General features: G+C 36.4%; 2 long non-coding RNA genes and 1 pseudogene across 7 annotated transcripts in view; 2 read left to right on the top strand and 1 right to left on the bottom strand.

Moving 5' to 3' along the window:
• Window positions 1-14,873, top strand: part of LOC147488009 (uncharacterized) — a 21,962-nt gene extending 7,089 nt beyond the window's left edge. The window contains exons 2-3 of one of the 2 annotated variants that reach the window (XR_015201226.1): window positions 13,782-13,900; window positions 14,355-14,873. This is a non-coding gene — a long non-coding RNA (uncharacterized LOC147488009). The remainder of the gene's footprint in view (window positions 1-13,781; window positions 13,901-14,354) is intronic. The other variant, XR_015201227.1, reaches the window with a different exon arrangement.
• Window positions 1-22,707, bottom strand: part of LOC147488007 (uncharacterized) — a 25,303-nt gene extending 2,596 nt beyond the window's left edge. The window contains exons 1-3 of one of the 4 annotated variants that reach the window (XR_015201223.1): window positions 22,456-22,707; window positions 22,171-22,346; window positions 17,551-17,773 (exon numbers count right to left, since the gene is read on the bottom strand). This is a non-coding gene — a long non-coding RNA (uncharacterized LOC147488007). Of the gene's footprint in view, window positions 1-17,457; window positions 17,774-19,568; window positions 19,798-22,170; window positions 22,347-22,455 lie in introns of those variants that run through there. The other 3 variants (XR_015201225.1, XR_015201222.1, XR_015201224.1) reach the window with 3 other exon arrangements.
• LOC147488008 (uncharacterized) lies at window positions 19,563-21,550 on the top strand (annotated as a pseudogene). Its single transcript, XR_015201221.1, has 4 exons — window positions 19,563-19,699; window positions 19,971-20,075; window positions 20,149-20,198; window positions 20,293-21,550. The product of XR_015201221.1 is annotated as an uncharacterized LOC147488008 (transcript).

The following is a 22,707-nucleotide window of genomic DNA, read 5'->3' as shown; positions in this document are numbered from 1 at the left end:
GAGTATTCGCCATTATCCTCCAATTTCCAGATCAAAGTATCCTTCTCATTTGGTGTTAAAGGTATGGAAACAATTCTCTCCACATATTCTACAGGCCAAAATTCATTTAACCTCTCCCAATCCCATGTATTAGTATCCATGTCAATGAAGTCGAAAACAAAGTGAAAAAGGATCAAGTGGTTTCGAGTAATTTCGTGCAATTCCTCGAATGTGGAATCCATTTTTCCTCCCATGCCTTAATAGAAGTACCATTCCCCAACTTCGGACGAACCAAAGATTGATAATTTTTCGTGTGTCCGTCACGATCCTCTTCCACATAACCGATGAAGTAGATTTGACTTCCGCCTTCAAGAAACCGGAGTTGGGAAAGTACCTCTCGCTTTCATTTGATGAGCCCATAATGATGTTGGATTCAAGATCCCATCCTTTCTTTGCTAATAAAACATAATTTTGTAATTGCAGTTCCTTGATTCCCAGCCCTCCATTATTCTTTGACATACATGCTAACTTCCACGGGAAATAATGTAGTTTCCTTGTCTCTGGTGTATGGCCCCATAAAAAAGATCTTCTGATAATCTCCATTCGATCTAGTATCTGTGCAGGTAAAATTGTACAGGACATCATATGAGTAGGCAAATAAGATAAAACAGAAATTTACTGTGAGTGAGTCGGCCCCGCTTTAGATAAACAATTAGCTTTCCATCCGCCAGTTTCTTTGAAATCTTTCCGGAAGAGGACTAAACCCGTGAACTCTACCCTTCCCTATTAAATTTGGTACTCCCAAGTACATTGGCGGTGACGTAGTAGATAGACGACATCATGAAACTTTTTCTCAAAAAGTAAACAAACCTTCTATGCAATTTGGGGTGATGAATTATTTGCGACTTGGTTCTATTGATAGTCTGACCTGAAACTTTACAATACTCCGTTAGCAGATTGTTCAAATGATGCTGCTCCTCAAATCCACACTTACCCAGGACTAAAAGATCATCAGCATACATTAAGTGAGACACCGGCTGAGAAAATCTCCCCAATTTGCAACCATGTATAAGCCCTTCTCTATTCATTTTCAAGAAATTCAAAGACAATAGCTCTGAACATAAAATAAAAAGGTAGGGTGAAAGGGGATCACCCTGTCTTAGTCCTCTAGAAGGCTTAAAAAAACCATGTGCAGCACCATTTAGTAACACAGAGTAAGAAACATTCTGAACACAAAACATTATCTTGTTAATCCAGTCCACTGGAAACTCAAACTTGGTTAGCATCACCCTTAGAAAACTCCATTCAATTTTATCATAAGCTTTCTGCATATCAATCTTCAGAGCAAAATATTTAGCTTTTCTATTCCCATGCCCTCTTATCTTATGATAAAATTCATTTGCAAGCAAAACATTGTCATGAATACTTCGCTTGGGTAAGAAGGCAGTCTGAAAAGGACCAATAATTCTTTGCAGGATAGGTCTCAAACAATTGACAATAATCTTAGAAATGATTTTGTAAACCACATTTGTCAAACTGATTGGCCGAAAATGTTCCGGGAGTGAAGGATTCATGATTTTTGGAATTAAAGCAATGAAGAACAGAACTTTTGTAAGCTCTTGAAAGGCCTCCAGTAGTTGTATGGAATCTAGCACCTAGTCGACCCTACATCTTGAAATCAGCCTATCAAGCTTTAAGAAGAGGGAAAAACCGGGCAGATGGTATAAACAGAACAGGTATGGATAAAACTTGTTCAAGCTCGGCACTCTTTTACATGTTGGCTACTCCTCTGGCGGCCTAGCCACCTAGGACAGAACTCATAATAAAGATGAAAGTTACGGAACTCGTTCGGAGTTGTACTCTGTAACTCCAGTAGAGAAAACAAAATGCACCCGTGTTTTAATTACCCGTATTACTCAGAAAGTGCAGTCTATACTGTCGAGCAATTGGTGGGTCTCAACCTGTTGTTATTAATCTCACTAATTCTGATAGAAATCTTTCCTAAATCCTAAGGATTGCAAAGAAGAATAGTGCAACAATCCATGATCAATTAATCATTTGTATGTGCCAAAGTGACGGCGAGGCACTAGTATGGAGATGGAGAAACTTTAGAAGATTAAGACCGCCGTCAATAACCAGAAATTCAGCTTGCCATCATTAAAATTAACAGTCTATACTTATATTCGGCTACAAGTGAAGAAATTTAAGGATTCTACAACAGCTAGGTGATAGATAATTGATTGGAATTGGAGATAGCCTGATCAAGATACTACCTCAACACAGATGGCTCGGTGAGTCTTCAAAGACCAAGGTTTGGAGGCATAGTGAGGGACCATATATAGGTATTGTGGTCATGGAGTACTCAAGTAGTGATGACAACTAGCCGATTGGTCCTCTATCAAGAACTTTCAGAGACAGAAGCACTGACGCAGAACTCAAAGGCTGCACTGGCCACCTCTAAATCTAATTAACTCATATTATTGTTTCCACAGATTCATTAAGGATTTAAAGGTAATCAAGATGATCAAGGCCGAAGAAGATCTTCTGTGGTATTTGTTAAATTCCATGTTAGTGGTGATGCTAGGAGAGTTGTGACATTGATATATTGAGATAAACCAAGAAGAAGATCAATGGAGAATAATTGAGATTGATTGATTGAGAGAGAGATTGATTAGGGTTAGAGAGATTGAGTTGAGTTATTGTTCTCTACCCAGAGTTACATATTTATACTAACCTATTTTTGGTGTGAAGTAACCCAAAATATGAGAATAGAAACTACTAGATTTCCACACTTATAGAAACGTGAGACTTTACATATAGGACATATTCTAATACTCCCCATCGAGCTGTAATACCGCAAACTTACAAATTACAGCTTGAATGACAGAAGGAGAAGAACTCAAACAATTGTTGAGACGAGATGTTCTGGAAAGTGAAATTGTTGGTGTAGACAATGAGCTAACTGGAATACTGAAGTTGTACCACAGGCACAAACTGGAAATAGAACACTTGTGCGATGACTGCAACCTGAGAGATGAATCTGAATAGTGCAGTGATGATGTGACTGCAACCTGAGAGATGAATCTGAATAGTGTAGTGATGATGTGACTGCAATCTGAGAGATTATTACTGAATAGTGTAGTTTATGATAGGACTGCAACCTGAGAGATGAATAGAGAGCTCGTGTTTTTCAGCCAAAAAGCTTAACAAGAGATAGTAAGAGTCAATGAAACACCTGAGTACTTGGCACCACTACAGCATAAAAAGAATCAAAACCTGAAAAGCTTAACCATCAATGACAACAACATATAATAAGCTCCTCAATAAGAAGGATAAAACATAATGCTGGAGAAACACCATAGAACTCATAATTATGACAAGAAAAGGAGTCAAACCCTTACAAACGAAAGAACTTATCAACCAACCAATAATCAAAAATTCTACCAAATCATACTAGTTGAGATGAGGAAAAACCAGCCAAGAATACTGAAAACCGTACACGCAGACAGATGAATGAATTTTAAAAGATGCTTATAACAAAAGACTTAGACTGAGCGCGTGCGCGTCTTCCACTAGAAACGAACTTTGAATATTGAAGAGGGCGTGCGCACTTGTACGAAGACAATCTTGAGCACGTGCGCGCCTTGATCAATACGAAGACCGAGAGATTACCTGGCTTTCGAGCCATGGAGAATAATGAGACAGAGAGACTGCGGAATTAACCTTGAATACTAACTTCGAACCATGGAGAATAATGACACGTGAGATTGAGGAACCTTGAAAACTGCCTTGAACATGACGATGAACAGTACCAGTGAACAGTGATGATGAATAGTACTATGAACAAGAGCGATAAATAGTACCGGTGAACAGGAACGATGAACAGTACCAGTGAATAGTGCTGGTAAACAGTAAATCCATCTAGAGAAAGATTGAAACTTGAATCGAGATAGAAGAACTTCTTTTTGTGAGAAAGATTGAAACTTGAATTGAATACTGAAAATTGAAAAAAATTGATTTTGATTTTGATTGTTGATTTTGAGAGATTCCTCTCCTAGCATATCACTAAACTTTGATTTGATTTGAACCTAACACTCTGATACCATGTTAAATTCCATGTTAGTGGTGATGCTAGGAAAGTTGTGACATTGATATATTGAGAGAAACCAAGAAGAAGATCAATGGAGAAGAATTGAGATTGATTGATTGAGAGAGAGATTGATTAGGGTTAAAGACACTGAGTTGAGTTATTGTTCTCTACCCAGAGTTACATATTTATACTAACCTATCTTGGGTGTGAAGTAACCCAAAATATGATAATAGAAACTACTAGATATGGATGTCCACACTTATAAATTAAAATGTGAGACTTTACATTTAGAACATATTCTAATACTCCCCCTCAAGCTGTAATACTGCAAACTTGCAAATTACATCTTGAATGGCAGAAAGAGAAGATAAGATCGAATACAGCTCCCCTTTTTGCATACTGCCTTTAGTTGAAGAACTCAAACAACTATTGAGACGAGACGTTCTGGAAAGTGAAACTGTCGATGTAGACAATGGGCTAACCGGAATACTGAAGTTGTACCACAGGCACAAACTGGAAATATAACACCTGTGTGATGACTGCAACTTGAGAGATGAATCTGAATAGTGCAGTGATGATGTGACTCCAACATGAGAGATGAATCTGAATAGTGTAGTGATGATGTGACTGCAACCTGAGAGATTATTACTGACTAGTGCAGTTTATGATGGGACTGTAACCTGAGAGATGAATAGAAAGCTTGTGCTTTTCAGCTAAAGAGCTCAATAAGAGATAGTAAGAGTTAATGAAACACCTGAGTACTTGGCACCACTGCAGCATAAAAGGAATCAAAACCTGAAAAGTTGAACCATTAATGACAGCAGCATATAATAAGCTCCTCAATAAGAAGGCTAAAACATAATTCCGGTGAAACACCATAGAACTCAGAACCATGACATGAAAGGGAGTCAAACCCTTACAAACAAAAGAACTTATCAACCAACCAATAATCAAGAATTCTTCCAAATCATACTAGTTGAGATGAGGAAAAACTGCTGAAGAATACGAAAAATCTGCATACGGAGATACGAGATGATGAATGAGACCCGTGGCGCGGCGTGTCGCTAACAAAAGACTTAGACTCGAGCGTCGCGGCGTCTTCTACTAGAAACGAACTTTGAATATTGGAGAGGGCGTGCACGCCTGTACGAAGACAATCTTGAGCACGTGCGCGCCTTGATCAATACGGAGACAGAGAGATTACCTGGCTTTCGAGCCATGGAGAATAATGAGACAAAGAGACTGTGAAATTAACCTTGAATACTAACTTCGAACCATGGAGAATAATGACACGTGAGATTGAGGAACCTTGAAAACTGCCTTGAACATGACGATGAACAGTACCAGTGAACAGTGATGATGAATAATATCGTGAACAAGAGCAATAAATAGTACTGGTGAACAGGAACGATGAACAATACCAGTGAATAGTGCTGGTGAACAGTAAATCCATCTAGAGAAAGATTGAAACTTGAATCGAGATAGAAGAACTTTTTTTTGTGAGAAAGATTGAAACTTGAATTGAATACTGAAAATTGAAAAAAATTGATTTTGATTTTGACTGTTGATTTTGAGAGATTCCTCTCCTAGCATACCACTAAACTTTGATTTAATTTGAACCTGACACTCTGATACCATGTTAGATTCTATGTTAGTGGTGATGCTAGGAGAGTTGTGACATTGATATATTGAGAGAAACCAAGAAGAAGATCAATGGAGAAGAATTGAGATTGATTAGGGTTAGAGAGACTGAGTTGAGTTATTGTTCTTTACCCAGAGTTACATATTTATACTAACCTATCTTGGGTGTGAAGTAACCCAAAACATGAGAATAGAAATTACTAGATATGGATGTCCACACTTATGAAAACGTGAGACTTTACATATAGGACATATTCTAATACTCCCCCTCAAGTTGTAATGTCGCAAACTTGCATTGCAAATTACAGCTTGAATGGCAGAAAGAGAAGATAAATTACAGCTTGCAAACCACAGTTCTCTCATGCATCGGAAGGAAACATTGAAGCCATGGATATGAAAATTAAGGTGGTCATTAACAATATGTTATGTCATTGCTAAATTTAGGAGGAGAAATAAGCAATAGGCAAAGGGAGCCTCCAAAGCTACCAATATAACATCCCGTGTTTTTATTCTTTTATTTTCCTAATAATAATAATAATAATAAAGATAATAATAATAGATAATAGATAAAATAATATAGGATAATTATCAGCTTAGGGATAAAAGTCCCGTAAGTAATAGATAAGGGTTGTCCTTGTTTTTTAAGTGAGTTTTTCTCCGTAGAGTTTTGGGGGAAAAACACAAATGAGGGTTTTAGAAAAAAAAATGGGAGTTTTACTGAAGGAAGGAAAGGAAGATTTTTCCTGGTAGCTGGTTGATAGTCGGAGCGCGCTAAAGGTGAGTAGCTATTTTTTGCTATTTCACCGAAAATTATAGTTTTCGTGATATAGGTGTATAGATTTCTTTTTATATATATATCTTTCGTCATCTTGTTTTATTCGCATCGTGTTGTCGAAGTTGTTATAACTCTAGTGAAATTCAGATTTGATATAGAACTGCGAAAACTCTTGAGGCTAGGAAATTCACTTTTTAACCGGCCCAAGCTTTATGGGCTTAATGGCGTCGCGAGCCAAAACAATGGAATCGCCCCGTTCTTGGTTGGTTGAACTCGTTTTTGTTGTTGTGTGTTTGTGGCTGGTTGAACTCGTTTTTGTATTATGATTGGGTTGTGTAGTGAGATGTGGGCGTGGAATTAAGCTTGAAGGGGAGGTTAATGGCGCATCTTGTGATAATCGAAAGATTTGGGTTTTTGTATTTATTTTTGTGTTTGAACTGCGATTTGGTATGGTGAGTGGGGGTTTGATGAATGGTGGTAGTGGACCGCTGAGTGAGAGGGGGGAGCTTGAAACAAGCTTTAATGGAGGTCGAAACCTTAGATCTAGTTTGAAGAAGAGTATTGAATCACTGATATTAGAGTTATTGTCTTTATTAAAGTTGTATGGTTTGTGCATATGAGTCAAACCGATATGAGGGAGAAGGGATTAGTGGTGGCCGGCGTTTTGGTGGCTGGTGGTGGAGGATCAGTTGGAGAATATGAACTGTGGTCGGTCTGGGCCTTGGGCCTTAGGTGAGTTTGGGTCGATCCAAATCTTTTAAGTTGGGCCGGTTCTATTTTTAGATGGGGCCAGTTCTAATTTTTAGTGGTCAAAAAATTTCAATGTTTGGTTGGGCCCGGATTGTGTTTAGTTTGGGCCGGTTTAAATTAAAGTTTGGACCCGTTTCATTTGTTTGCTTGGGCCAGTTCTATTTTGTTTGGTTGGGCCGAAACTAAGTTGTGACTTCTTTGGGCCAGTTTCTAATATTGTTTTGGGTCAGTCCATAGGACTTAATATAGATCCAAATTGGGTCTTTAAATAGTTAGACCTTTGAGCTTTGGTTTGGACTTTGATTGTGGACTTTTGATTGTTTAATTGTGCTACGTTTTATGTTGTAGATGGTATGGACAAATCAAATGCTAAAATATTGCGGAAGCCTGTATAAATTGGTTTGTCTTTATCTAATAAAGATTTGACGTTGATATGGCGTATTTTAGACACGTGACAAGATTTCTATTTTTAGAGACATAGTCATAAAGACCTTTGACTTGGCTATGATTAAGTCTATTGGGATAGGTGCTTGACTTTAGGCTAAGACCTATATATATATACGTGTGTACGGGTATTAACTATTATGTGATATTTCAATCTCTTATGATATACGGCACTATGACACTAAGACATCCATATAATTAATAACGCGTAAACAAAAAAATACATGAATCAAGATACTCTTTCGTTCTCTGAAATAATATATGAAATTAGGTTCAATAATGCGTAAATAAATTTACCGCACTCTTTTAGAACTCTCTACGCCTCAAGTTTTGGAATTGAGTTTTATGACTGTTGATGCCATAGGTTAGGTGGGCATTTATTGAATGTGCCATAAATGGCCCGTTAGCGTTATCTATAGGTATTCATTGAATGTGCCATGAATGACCAGATTATTTGGACTACCCTAGAGAGGAACTAAGGTATTCGCCTTGCGGGTTAGTTGTATTCCTCGAGTGTACGGGAATATAAGGTTGGGTATTCCTTGAATGTGGCGGGAATGACCTAAGGTACATAGGTTGTGAAATAGGTGTATAAGAAAAGCAATTGTTTAATTAATAAGATAAATTAATTTGATTGTGCAAGTGTGTTTGGGGTTGACTTTTGAATACCTAATATAATATCTACATATGTTATATAGAAGTTATAACTTTCTTTTGCAGGAGGGTAGGACTTAATAACATTTTGTACAGGGACGCGGTCCTACCCTTATACAACAATGGATATTGGTAAGTATTAATTCAAGTATTTAGATATTAAAACGAGTTATTAAAAATGAGTTAATAATATAGAAGTTTTGCTTGGGAAGAAACTATGCCGGTTGAAATGACGGAACTACCTGTCTTTCAAGCTGAAAAAGATTAAGTTATGGGAAATATAACGTGATTGTTTGGATAATTAAAGTATGATAATATTTATATGTGGTTAGTCTACTCATACCAACAAATTCCATTTTTGTTGACCCATGTTTGCTTTGTTTTGGCAACGTGGGTGTGTTCTTGGGAACACAGGCGGAAGGCAGTGGAACCGCGGCGTGTGATTTAGATTCTTGCCTGGAGCAGTCCGTTAGTTTTCTTTTAGGTCTGATCTTTTGAAAGTATGTAATAACGTAGTTTTCTTTTCATATGACATGAAAATACGATGTTGAAGACCTGTTATTCTTAGAGTGGTTTGATGTTTTATTGGGACGGAAGATAGACTTTTTATAAAGTAATAAAGAGAATTTTTGGAGATTATTTTTGTTGTTAAGATTCTTTATGATGTGGGTTTTAGGTTTTGACATGTGTTGTATCCACCCCGTCATAGCCTAGGTTTTTAGACAATTGAATCGAGTGATGTTTGATATATTTATATTTCAAATATTCATTTTTTTTTATTGTTTAGAAATTCGGGCTGTGACATTTTTGGTATCAGAGCTTAGGTTAGCCTAGATAGTGAAGGTCTAGGTGATCCTCGGATTGTGGTGAATAGGTAGTAGGAGTGTTTCTTTGTGGTATTTGGTTTGGCTTGTTGTTTTGTGTGTACTTTTATAGTGGAATGTTGGGATATGATTAGGAAAAATAAAATGCTGGTTGTTTTAACGGTTAGTTTCTTATGAAATTTATAATCGAAATTGTTCAGCATGTTATAGTGTTGTTTTCCTAACAGAGTTTTCGATTTTAAGTAAGTATTGGCTAAAGAAGAAATTGTTATTTTAAAATTTCATATTGGCGTAAATTGGAATTATCCAAGGAATAAATAAACCCTTTTGATAAAGGTTGGATTTGAAATATTTGATATTGTCTAAGTTATGTATATCGTTGGTGTGTGATCCAATATACATAACATCTCTCGGTATGCATCGTTGGAGTTTGATCCAGTGTATACATGTACATCGTTGGTGTGTGATCCAGTGTGCATACCACACATTGTTGGTGTTTGATCCTATGTGATGGTAGAGAGTTAGTATGCATCGTTGGTGTGTGAACCAGTGTATACTTGCATATCGTTGGTGTGTGAGCCAGTATGTATGCCTCACATTGTAGGTGTTTGATCCTATGTGATGGTTGACATAGTGTAGGCCGTTGATAATATGAATCAGTCTATACGTTTTATATTTTTATTTTCGAATATGTGGTGTTTGTGAGACACTGAGAGAAATGTTGATATATGTGTAAACACTAAGGTGGTGGATAAAACATATGAGTTTTTAAATAAATAGTTTTGACAGGAAAGATCGTTAAAAAGGAAATTATAATATGTATATTTTTTTAAACGCCTTGGATTAGTTGGGAAATACTAAGAGTGAAACTAACTGCCTCGGTGTAAGAGGAACTACATTGCCTTCTTAGTATGATTTAACTTGAAGAATATGGGTTTTGCTAAATTGTGAAATAATGAGTTTACTTAAGTGTTGGCAATTGAAGAAATTAATTACGTTTATTCTTTTGAGTTGTGTATGCTAGCGTATATACGTATTTCTTGGGTTCAATACGTATATAGACACACTTTCAAAGTATGTGATTTGAATATTAGTATGTCTATCTATATGATATTGTATATGTGTATTCCTTTTAAGGTGTGTATACTTGCGTATACACATGTCTTTTTTTTTTTAATTGGTTGACGTACTGTTGTTTGGTTAATCTACACTCTATCTTGAATCTCGGGACGAGATCCTTTTAAGGTGTGTATATTATAACACCCCGTGTTTTTATTCTTTTATTTTCCTAATAATAATAATAATAAAAATAAAAATAATAAATAATAGATAAAATAATATAGGATAACTATCAGCTTAGGGATAAAAGTCCCGTAAGTAATAGATAAGGGTTGTCCTTGTTTTTCGGTGAGTTTTCTCACGTAGAGTTTTGGGGAAAAACACAGCGAGGGTTTTAGAAAAAAAAAATGGGAGTTTTACTGAAGGAAGGAAAGGAAGATTTTTCCTGGTAGCTGGTTGATAGTCGGAGCGCGCTAAAGGTGAGTAGCTATTTTTTGCTATTTCACCGAAAATTATAGTTTTCGTATATAGGTGTATAGGTTTCTGCTTTTATATATACTGCTCGTCATCTTGTTTTATTCGGAATCGTGTTGTCGAGTTGTTATAACTCTAGTGAAATTCAGATTTGATATAGAACTGTCGAAACTCTGTTGAGGCTAGGAAATCCACTTTTGAACTGTCCAAGCTTTATGGGCGCTAATGGCGTCGCGAGCCAAAACAATGGAATCGTCCTGTTCTTGGTTGGTTGAACTCGTTTTTTTCTTGTTGTGTGTTTGTGGCTGGTTGAACTCGTTTTTGTATTGTGATTGGGTTGTGTAGTGAGATGTGGGCAGTAAATTAAGCTTGAAGGGAGGCGTTAATGGCGCATCTTGGATAATCTTGAAGGATTTGAGTTTTTTGTATTTATTTTTGTGTTTGAACCGCGATTTGGTATGGTGAGTGGGGGTTTGATGAATGGTGGTAGTGGACCGTTGAGTGAGGGGGGGGAGCTTGAAACAAGCTTTAATGGAGGTCGAAACCTTAGATCTAGTTTGAAGAAGAGTATTGAATCACTGATATTAGAGTTATTGTCTTTATTAAAGTTGTATGGTTTGTGCATATGAGTCAAACCGATATGAGGGAGAAGGGATTAGTGGTGGCCGGCGTTTTGGTGGCTGGTGGTGGAGGATCAGTTGGAGAAGATGAACTGTGGTCGGTCTGGGCCTTGGGCCTTAGGTGAGTTTGGGTCGATCCAAATCTTTTAAGTTGGGCCGGTTCTATTTTTAGATGGGGCCAGTTCTAATTTTTAGTGGCTGGGCCGAAATTTCAATGTTTGGTTGGGCCCGGATTGTGTTTAGTTTGGGCCGGTTTAAATTAAAGTTTGGGCCCGTTTCATTTGTTTGCTTGGGCCAGTTCTATTTTGTTTGGTTGGGCCGAAACTAAGTTGTGACTTCTTTGGGCCAGTTTCTAATATTGTTTTGGGTAAGTCCATAGGACTTAATATAGATCCAAATTGGGTCTTTAAATAGTTAGACCTTTGGGCTTTGGTTTGGACTTTGATTGTGGACTTTTGATTGTTTAATTGTGCTACGTTTTATGTTGTAGATGGTATGGATAAATCAAATGCTAAAATATTGCGGAAGCCTGCATAAATTGATTTGTCTTTATCTAATAAAGATTTGACGTTGATATGGCGTATTTTAGACACGTGACAAGATTTATATTTTTAGAGACATAGTCATAAATACCTTTGACTTGGCTATGATTAAGTCTATTGGGATAGGTGCTTGACTTTAGGCTAAGACCTATATATATATATATATATGTGTGTACGTGTGATATTTCAATCTCTTATGATATACGGCACTATGACACTAAGACATCCATATAATTAATAACGCGTAAACAAAAAAATACATGAATCAAGATACTCTTTCGTTCTCTGAAATAATATATGAAATTAAGTTCAATAATGCGTAAATAAATTTACCGCACTCTTTTAGAACTCTCCACGCCTCAAATTTTGGAATTGAGTTTTATGACTGTTGATGTCATAGGTTAGGTGGGCATTTATTGAATGTGCCATAAATGGCCCGTTAGCGTTATCTATGGGTATTCATTGAATGTGCCATGAATGACCAGATTGTTTGGACTACCCTAGAGAGGAACTAAAGTATTCGTCTTGCGGGTTAGTTGTATTCCTTGAGTGTACGGGAATATAAGGTTGGGTATTCCTTGAATGTGGCGGGAATGACCTAAGGTACATAGGTTGTGAAATAGGTGTATAAGAAAAACAATTGATTAATTACTAAGAGAAATTAATTTGATTGTGCGAGTGTGTTTGGGGTTGACTTTTGAATACCTAATATAATATCTACATATGTTATATAGAAGTTATAACTTTCTTTTGCAGGAGGATAAGACTTAATAACATTTTGTACAGGGACGCGGTCCTACCCTTATACAACAATGGATATTGGTAAGTATTAATTCAAGTATTTAGATATTAAAACGAGTTATTAAAAATGAGTTAATAATATAGAAGTTTTGCTTGGGAAGAAACTATACCAGTTGAAATGACGGAACTACCTGTCTTCCAAGCTGAAAAAGATTAAGTTATGGGAAATATAACGTGATTGTTTGGATAATTAAAGTATGATAATATTTATATGTGGTTAGTCTACTCATACCAGCAAATTCTATTTTTGCTGACCCATGTTTGCTTTGTTTTGGCAACGTGGGTGTGTTCTTAGGAACACAGGAAGGAAAGCGATGGAACCGCGGGCGCAGGATTTGGATTCTTGCCTGGAGCAGTCCGTTAGTTTTCTTTTAGGTCTGATCTTTTGAAAGTTTGTAATAACGTAGTTTTCTTTTCATATGACATGAAAATACGATGTTGAAGACCTGTTATTCTTAGAGTGGTTTGATGTTTTATTGGGACGGAAGATATACTTTTTATAAAGTAATAAAGAGAATTTTTGGAGATTATTTTTGTTGTTAAGATTCTTTATGATGTGGGTTTTAGGTTTTGACATGTGTTGTATCCACCCCGTCATAGCCTGGGTTTTTAGACAATTGAATCGAGTGATGTTTGATTATTTATATTTCAAATATTCATTTTTTTTTTATTGTTTAGAAATTCAGGCTGTGACAACCAAAGCCTCCAAATTCTATTTTCAGGCCGGTTTCTCCTTAATGCTTTAGACAACATATTGTGTTCAGTTAATGATTTTGGATAGCTTGTTCTTTGTCATCAAGTATTAGAGGATTTTTTAATTCACAATTGTTATGAACAGTATTATGCAACTTTGAGTTTCCAGGAAGTTTATTCTTGTAACAATTTGTCTTAATGTTGTAATAGTTTTAGTGTTTGTTTTGATTTCCTTCCTCTGCTGTTATCCTTCTTCTATTTGGCTCCTGGACCAAAACCACCACTAAGCAACCCACTGTCTAATGCTCTTGTCGATCTTTTGAGATTACCATTTATGCTCTAAGCCTCTAATTAATAAAGTAGCAGAATGATCAGCTCTTAACATTCTGTTTCTCCTTAGTTAAAAACTAGATGAATATATATTTGATCATGCAGGTGAATGGCACGTTAGACAATGATGACTAGTAAATCATTACTGGAATTGAAATGTTCCTGCTGTGGAACAAAACGGAGTGTCTGGTTGTCATGTCCCATGGACTAGACAAGGGAGTCTGGTAATATTTCTAGTCTAGTTACATGCCACAGGGTTATTAAGTAATTTAGTAGAAATGTGTCTGATTTTATTTTGTTAAGAGGTGCACGCCACGTGGAAGTACTTGATAGGGTAGTCAAAAGTTGTTTGTTTGTTTGTTAGAGAATGAGATATAAAAAGTGCTGGGAGTTGTAAAGAAGGCATATATTGAAAATTAGGGCCCGTCTCTTCTAGTTGTAGCAGAGAGTTTTGTTTCTTTCCTTTCCATCTTTTTGTCATTGCCTGAACATCAAAAGTTCTGTAAACATAACATTGATCCTCATAAACGTGTCACACTAGAAAAAATAAACTAAATTAAGTCTGTCGGCAGATGTGGGCATGGGCCCGTGGCTTTCTGCTTCAAAGGCATTTTATTGAAGATTATGTTAAACCGGGTAATATGTTGAGAGATTCTAAAGGGCAATTTATTGATGCAGGAACAGAACAATGTTGAGATGGGACAGCAGAAAGCAAAGACTTGCTATAAGGAATCAAGTGGAGCAGAAAGTTCAACTGCCATTTTGGAGACTGATTCAAAATCAGCTAGTACCATTTTGGAAAAGAAGAATACGGGAAATCTATTCTGGACTTCTTAGCTACAAGTTATCGATGCATTAGACTTACTATCTACTTTAGAATATGTTTGTATTAATTGGGTTAGTCGTACTGGAAAGAATGCAGCCCATATCTTTGCCGAGCATGGAAAATCTGTACCTATTGCTACCGAATGGATAGCACACCCATCCTTCCTGGCTTGGGAACTTAACATTCTGGATAGGAAAAGATATTTCGTAACTTTTATTCAATAAATATATCAATACAAACGGAAGGGATCGGTTTACTCTCCCACTTTTACTCACTTTTGTACTCTCTGCAACAGCCACCAGATTCGACCATCCAATCCAAAAATAGCTTGTACTTTTAACAACTTGGTTAGGCATAAACTATGGTGCTACTGCCCACTATATTGTCCCAAAATAGAAGTTAGTTGTTCTGAAAAGTATAGCTGGTTCTCTGATTTTTCAAGGTTAGGATTATCAGTGGTCTGAGAATGGAAACAGTCATACTCCTATAACTTCCCTTTTCATAATCGGCAACGACCCCCTTTCTCCTTTCTCTCTACCGATGGACCCTTTTTCTCTTTTATATAATGCCTTGTTCCTTATATTACAGTTGTGCATTCTCATTAATATAAAAAAATTCTATATTGATGCAATGTGTATTTGTAGTTTCTATAGTAAACAACATAACATTAGACACCTTTGCGCCGAAGGCGCCCGTATCTGTGTCGTACGGCACAGACAAACCCTAGTATCAATACAAAGGGAAGGGATCGGTTTACTCTCCCACTTTTACTCACTTTTGTACTCTCTGCAACAGCCACCAGATTCGACCATCCAATCCAATGTTTTAAAATATGACGGCGTGTCAATCTAAAAAAGTAAGGAGAGAATATGCCTCGGTTCGAGCTAAGCGTTATAAAAACTTAACCACCTGTTTTAAAACATGTGTCCTACACGTACGCCTACCTTTCTCTCACATTTGGGTCAAAAACTACCCGCAGTTATATTGTCAGAATATTTTTAGGAGAGAAACTAAGAAAACACAAAATATTTGAACCAAACCAAAAAAATACCAACCAATTTCAGGAAAGAGCCGCAGTATTGACACCCAAAAAAATGGAGTTAGCACCCTTTGCCTAAATCCGTGGTATTAGCACCCCTCCATTTAATGACACATTATCCATACACCCCGCCATCCAAAACACCCCACCCTATTTTTCGAGTGAAAAATGAGCTACGGCAGTTGATTGCCGTTAGTGTTGTCTTTTAGCGGCACCCTTGTGTCGTGGGTTTGTTCTATTGGCGGCATCTGGCTACCGTGAAATTCCAGTAGGGGGTAAAGAAATTTTTGAATGAAAAATAAGCTACGGCAGTTGATTGCCGTCAATGTGGTCTTTTGGCGGCACTCTTGTGTCGCAAGTTTGTTCTGTTGGCGGCATCAGCTTGCTATAGAATTCCAATAGAGTAAAGAAACGTGTTTGGCATCAATTTCTTTCTGATCGAGCATGATTTTTCGATCCTTATATTGAGATGGTATTAGATTGTAGTATTAACTATACAATAACAAGTACATCAATATGCATATAAAAGATACAACACTTCCGGGATTCAAGTATCACAACTACAGTGTCGAAAAAGATAACTACAAATCAACTTAATTAGCATTTGCATACATAAATTACACCAAGTCGTATTGAGAGTATTGTGCTAATTAGCAATATGGTCTTGCCACGCCCATGCAACAAAACCAGATATGCATTAAGCGGTTTATAATCTGCAACAACAAGATTGCATTGCTCGACTTTTTTAAAAGACTCATCTGGAAACCACGAGACTTTGCCCAGAGAAAACCATAACAGAAAGGGTCACCACATAGGCAGCAAATCTTAGCACCACCATATCATTCAAAGTTATAATTATAGGAAAATTCAGTTCCAAAGGGTATATCTAGCTTGTTTGGCAAATATCCCAACTCTAACTTCCCCCAACACATTCTATTTTTTTGTTTCAAAATTTGGTTGGTTGGAAGTTCCAAAAAGTATGAACCGAGAGTCAAACCAGAAATTTTCAAGTAAAAAATGAGCTATGGTAGTTGATTGTCGTTAGTGTTATCTGTTGGCGGCACCCTTGTGCCGCGGGTTTGTTCTGTTGGCGGAATCTGGCTGCCGTGATATTTTCATCACTCATAGTTGAACGAAGTAAATTTTTATGGAATTGAAAATGGCGGGAGTTTGGTTTCGCTAGGACAAGAAAAGGGATGGAGGAAAAGTGTCGGATGAGAATTGAATGAGAAATAAGAAAAAGTGTCGGATGAGAATTAAATGAGAAATATAAGGTTTGGATTTCTTTTTTCAAACTTGGGTGCCTACTTGAACAAAAAAAGGTGTGGTGCTTGGTGGTAAGCCCATATAAAGAAGGGACATATGTGGAATAACCATTATTCCACTACCTTTTTATCAAAAAGGTGTTAGTCCCATTTATTGGGGTGTCAATACCGCGGCCCTTTAGGAAAAACATCAAATATTTTGCACCAAGCCCACGCAGTTTTCGGTAAACCACGACACATCAAAATTTGGTATTTGAAATACTACATGACAGAAGCCCAAACTAACACCAAAGCCCACGCGGTGTTCGCAAAACTGCGCGGTTTATCCAAAACTGCGAGAGAGATTTGATACAGTACCAAAATAAACACCATATTTTCGCCGATTTGGTATTTGTTTTGGTGTTTTTTTGGTATTTTCATCAATATGTGTCTCTCCTGAAGATAAAAAAACATCAAATTATTAAAAATTTGGTGTTTGTTGCTACGATTGTGTCTCTCCTATAGATGCTCTCACACAATTGTTAACAATATGAAGTCAATAAGTCACTTGATTTCGCAAAGAAGTCGCCTTTTTAATTAGAAAAATGAAGACGCAGAAGTGCAAAACATATAGCTAGCATTCCAAGTATAGGACAGCTCTAAGACTCGACGAATCTAAGATTATTTAGATTGATTTAGTGAAATCTTGAAGAGGGTGATTGGAAATGATCAACACTATATACATTTCGTGAACAGAAAACTTACCAATGCTTGTAAGCATTCAAAGGACTATATCACCCCAATCGGCAGCTGTTAGGTAGATATTTTGCATATGATATATATTTGGACCAAAAAGGGAGTGAAGGGTCTGAAAATTCAATGTCTAGTACCCTTCTAGTTTTTTGGCTCAGTAGTGTTAGTTGTCTGGTACTCTAGTGTCCCTTTTCATTTGGGTCAAAAGGACCAAGGATAAGCAACACAGTGAAACCTGCACGTACACAAGATAAAATAGTATTTTAGGTTGCGTATGATAGTCCTATTTGTCATGGCAAATGTAAATAAATGACACTATTTATTTGTTTGCCACTGTTTGATATGTTTTTTGATCTATAACAAATATTTTTTGGATTTGTCATGATTTTGATGGCAAATTTTACTATTGGGAGGCGCGGAGTTACGTAAATTTTGGGGTCTTTTGCATTTTGGTCCTACTATTAATTGCGAATTTAGGGTTTGGTCCACAATTAATCGTTTATTACAGTTTGGTCCCAAATTGCCGTTAAAGTGTGTTGACCGTGAGTTGACCGAACGGTCCACGTCTATTCCATCCATATATTTTCTAAAATGCCTATAATACCCCTCGACATGTCGCATTACGCGTTGATTATTTGAGGACCAAACTTCGCAAATATTGTTATTAAAAGTGGGACCAAATTGCAAATATTCTTATTAAAAGTGGGACCAATTACTAAAAAACTACACATGACATCATCTCATTCATTCAATCCAACGGTTTTTTAGACAATTAACATTTTTTTTTTTCTTGAATACCACTCCACCACCACCTCCACCCTCCATAACAATCTGAATCGCCACCACCACCACTATCTAACAACAATGTCCGTCATTAACACAATCAACTACTCATTTTTTTTTTAAAATTTATTTCAAGTTAAGATAAGAGTTGTTAAAAAATTTGTCTCATTTATTAAGGAGTTTAAGTTGAAATTTCAAATACCCAATCTTTTTTTTTTTTATTTTATTAATTCAAAATTAATTTTTGTAGTCTTATAGTATTTTAAGTTCAATAGGACAAATCAAGATAGTCAAAAAATACCCTCTCAATGCTGATTGAAGTGAGGCTGTGCAAATAAAAAAAAGATAAATCAAATAAAAAATAAAATAAAAATTAAATATGACATAAATTATCACTAAATTACTTAGCTAAACTTTAAAATTAATTTTATGTGATTGAAACATGAAACCATTGTAGTCATTTAAAAGAAAAATCTTAAGCAATAAGTAAAAATCAAAATAAAACTTCTCTCAAAAAATCTAATGTCTTCAATAAACTAAAATAATGAACCAATCTTTGAGCCAAATGAGTTTTTATGAATAGAACACGGATTCAAATTTTAGAATCCCGTGAAAACTTCATTTAATTCATCTTTGTGTTTTCTCTCAATCCATACAACTTAACAAAAACTAGTTAAAATTAAGTTTAGTGTACTCTGTCTTACTAAATTTGTAAAATTTCTTGTTTGGGTCAAAAATGGACAAAAATTGGAAATTGTAAAAGTTAATAAATTAAAACACAGTGTATCCCTGACTCTCCGCCCGAGGCACGTACAAAAATGATTTTATTTCAGATAAATGGATATAATTGAGTAATGTGGAAAAATCGGTGGTAGTTTTATGGTGGTAAGATATGAAGAATATAAATATATAAGTTTGGGACTCGGTTAGTTTACATATGGTGTAAGACATGGATTAAAATCAAATGATTAAATGATGAAATGATTTTACTAAATTTATTATAAAATTTTAGTGGATTGCCAAAATACTAAACGATTAATTGACCAAATCCTAATATTTTATCACTAGACCAAACCCTCTATTATCACTAGGACCAAATATTTTGGCTGTTGATTTTTCACGTCATGATTTTGATGGCGGAAAATTTGGGACTAAACTGCAATAAACGATTAATTGTGGACCAAACCCTAAATTCGCTATTAATAGTAGGACCAAAATGCAAAAGACCCTAATTTTGCCACAACAAATTAACACATAAATTTGCCCCAAACCAAAAAAGAAAAAACAAAGGCCCGAGAAAATCTCACTCTCTTTCCCTTCGTCAAGAACAACCATGGGAGTCGCCTGCAGGCTCCAACGGTCTCTCTTCTTCTCTCAGGTATGTTCATATCTCTGTGTGTGTCTCTCTCTCATAGGTACCATTAGTCTTTACAACGCATGCAATTCTGTCTTTCCAGTCTCTGTTTCTCTCTCTCTCTGTGTCTCATCAAATCAATGGATAGTTTGAGAATGAAAGCTAAACAAGCAATTGTACTGTGGTTTCTCGATTTCAGAGAAGCTTGTTATCTTGACAGAGTTGTCTTATTCTGTCTAAGGTTTCCTCCTCTTTCTCTATTACTTGTTCATGTGGAGTTGTTTGTGGGATGCAGAACATCGAAGATCTATCAATAATGCTTGAATTAATAATTAGATTATGGCAAGATGCTGAGAACAGATTGCTATTGAAAGACCTTCTTATGAAGAATACTGACCAGGTAAACGATTTCGATTTCTTTTTGAAATTTTGATTGTATGGTTTTAATTTATTGATTTATAATGTTGTTGTAGAGGCTGAAAGTTCTTACTGTTGAAGATAAATTGATGGTTCTTGGGTGAAAGTAAGTTAACCTTTTATTTCTTGCATTGTTTTGTTAGTGGGTTTGTTGATTTGGTTTTGAGGTTAAGGTGTTTGTTTGTTTGTGTCATTTTTAGAGATTTGGCGAAGAGGATTACCGAAGTTGAGATGGACTTGACATTGGCAAAGATTCAGGGGTATCTTAGGAGCAAACCTAAAAGTGGTACGAGACAAAAGCTTCTTGCTATTATTGGAGTTTATACTGGTTTTGGTAGTCGGCTGAAACGGAATATTATGTGTTTAGAGGTTCTTGGATGCTAAGAGGTCTGTTGTCTTTTCACTTACTATTGTGCATTTGAATTGTAAAATGTAATGTATGCACAATATGTATTCAAAATACTGTGATTTACACTTGCTAAATCAATCTTCCAAAATTTTACTTCTTAGAATCCACTTAAGGGACCATGCAGTGTTATTTGTGGTGTGAGTGTGTGCTGGCAGGTGGTGGTAGTGTGGTGTATGTGAGAGTGTGTGTGCAGGTGCTTCTACAGGGTTATGCTTATAGGGCATTTGGTCGTCCGAGGGTCTTAAAGACGGGTGATGTGTACAATGGGACAGTTCCTTTGAATTTGACTGGTATTAGGATTTCCGCAATGCGGCTTAGGAGTGGGAGTTTTTTTTTCCAGAGGTGTGAGGTATTGGGAGTTTGAGATTCCAGTTGCAGTGGCTGTGAAACCTTATGTTCAAAGGCTTGTTCTTGTTTATCAAAATTTGGGGAATTTGTCTTTGAGTTATTATCCGTTACAGGGTTATACTTACGTGACTCTAGTGGTGGGTGTTCTTGCTTATGATGCTATTAATTTATCTGCTGTGAACTTACCCGAATTGAGTTTAAGTGCACAGGGTAAACCAATCTTGATCAATTTTAGTCAAGTGGAATCAGTGCCGGATGGGTTAAGTGCGCAATGTGTTTGGATTGATTTGAATGGTTTGCCACAATTCACTCAACTAGTATCAAGCAATGTCTGTTCAACTTTAAATCAAGGGCATTTCACGATTGTGGCTGAGCAAACTGCCCCATCACTGGCACCAGTGTCTCCTTCACCTACTGGTGAAGTGCCAAACGTGCCAACTGGTGGTACTAGAAATGAGGGAAACAAGTCTAAGGTGTGGATAATTGTGGGTTCAGTGGTTGGTGGGTTTGTATTGTTGGTATTGTTGGGTATCTTGAGCTTTTGAGTGCAAAGATATAAGAGCAGAAAGAAGATGCTAAAGTTGGAAAAGGCAGCTGAAGTGGGGGAAGCTCTTCACATGGCTTCAGTTGGGAATACAAGAGCCCCAGTTGCAATGGGAACGAGAACGTAAGCGGTACTGGAGAATGAATATGTGCCTTAGATTCTTTTTTTTTTTCTCCCCTTCTTTTTTTGTACAACCCACCTACCATTCATATTCAGTTTAATTCATGAAATTGTGATTTCTTCCTGTGTCTTTCTTCAACTGTATCTTCTTTGGTTTTGCTGCTTCTGCTAGCATGATACATTTAGTACAATAATTAACTTTTAGCATTCTACTATGGCTTTTGAGTTAGAATTTGTTGATATGTGCATATGTTCCTACATTTGTTTTCTGCTTTGTAGAAATCAGTAAACTTTTTACTCTAGTTTCGCATTGTACATAAGGCATTCTATATGCCAAAAGATTCATTAAAGAAGGGTGAATTGTGGACTTGTGCACAGATGCACCTGTTTAAATGGTGAATCTGCTTTTGTTAACTTATACCAGGTTCATGTCAGCTTAGAAATATTCGGTTGTTTTGCTTGACATAACTTATTCAAGGGTTGCATAATGCGAATTGTGATGTTATCAGGACAAGCGCCTATTGCTTGGATGAATTACAGATCTTAATAGAATCAATTATACTGGTAAAGGTATTGACAGGAATCCATTTGCCTTAATAAAATTTTAGAACATAATAGAAGCAATGGTTTGCGGCTATTTGGTGCAGTAAAATCTACCTTAAATTCACCTCTAGCGAGAGCTGGTTTCAATATATTTGCTGCCCTGCTTGCATTATATCCCCCGCTCCAATTAAAGTGTGAACTTCGTCTATGAATAGGATTGTAGCACCATTGCTTTCTCTGACTTCATCCACAGCGCCCATGAGATTTGAATTTGGTGAAGTCAGGAGAGGCTATAATTTTTAAATTTTAAATATTTTAAAAGCACAAAAAATGAAAAAAACAAAATATTTACCAAATATCATCAAACAGTGACAAATCGATACAAACATGCAGCATTACCTTACAGTTGACTTCGTTCTTCCTCATAATTTTCTATTGAAGGTTTATGTTTGGTTTGTACAAACATGCAGCACGAACTCTCGACCTCAGGATCACTCGTTATAGCTATTGAGACCTACGCGCTAGCCAACTGCGCCACCACCCAACTTTGTTTTATGTATAAATGTCTTAATTATTAAATATATCATCCGAAATTCTTTTTACACACCATTCCCATCGGTTATGGTAATACTAGCATTTTGGGCGCGATTT

The sequence above is a fragment of the Coptis chinensis genome, chromosome 7, assembly GCF_015680905.1.
Source record: "Coptis chinensis isolate HL-2020 chromosome 7, ASM1568090v1, whole genome shotgun sequence".
Lineage (NCBI taxonomy): Eukaryota > Viridiplantae > Streptophyta > Magnoliopsida > Ranunculales > Ranunculaceae > Coptis > Coptis chinensis.
Note: the sequence above shows the minus strand (reverse complement) of the source record. Positions and strands in the feature narration are given on the sequence as shown.